Genomic DNA, 691 nt, shown 5'->3' with positions numbered 1-691 from the left:
AAACAGATCCAGGTGATGGGAAGAATTTTGTTTCGTTCTCTCTCATCCCGAGTGGCAAGGGGACCTGGCTGGCCTGTGATGCCCCAAGTGCCCCAGGGCAGTGATCTTCGCCCTTCTTCATTCAGGCTCTGAAGCGTGGGGACGGGAGAATCTCACCTACGAGGAACGGGGCAGGAGGTGTGGAGGGTTGAAGGGCGGCTGTCTTCACTGTGTTCCCTTCTGGAAAGAAAACAAGATGGTTTTTAGAATATTCATTGCTCCAGTCTCCCGCTTAGGTGTCGCCAGTCTCCCGCCTAGGTGTCGGTGCAGACCCTGCTGCCTGTGCCGGGTCCTGTGTGTTTCCAGCTGCAGAGTGAAGGGCAGGGGCTTCCGTGCCTGGCTGTGAGTGACTTTCTCACGGGCTTGGCTCACAGATTATGACTCAGAGGGTCTGAGTTGAGGTTGGCGTTACTAAATGTTCCCCCAAACTTACTTTCTTTTTAAGAGGGAGTCTCATGGAGCCCAGGTTGCCTTTAAATTCTCTGCGTGGCCAGCCTTGTTTCTAGTGTAGCAGAGAATGACCTTGAACTCCTGATCTTCCCGTCTTTAATGACTTCTGAGAGTGTGGAACCCAGGACTTCCTGCATGCTACACTTTACTAACTGAGCTGCAACCCAGAACAGATTTTTCAAAAAAAATAAAAAAAAAAATA

Source organism: Alexandromys fortis, unplaced genomic scaffold, assembly GCF_014885135.2.
Source record: "Alexandromys fortis isolate MF-2015 unplaced genomic scaffold, M_Fortis_MF-2015_v1.1 scaffold_173, whole genome shotgun sequence".
Lineage (NCBI taxonomy): Eukaryota > Metazoa > Chordata > Mammalia > Rodentia > Cricetidae > Alexandromys > Alexandromys fortis.
Note: the sequence above shows the minus strand (reverse complement) of the source record.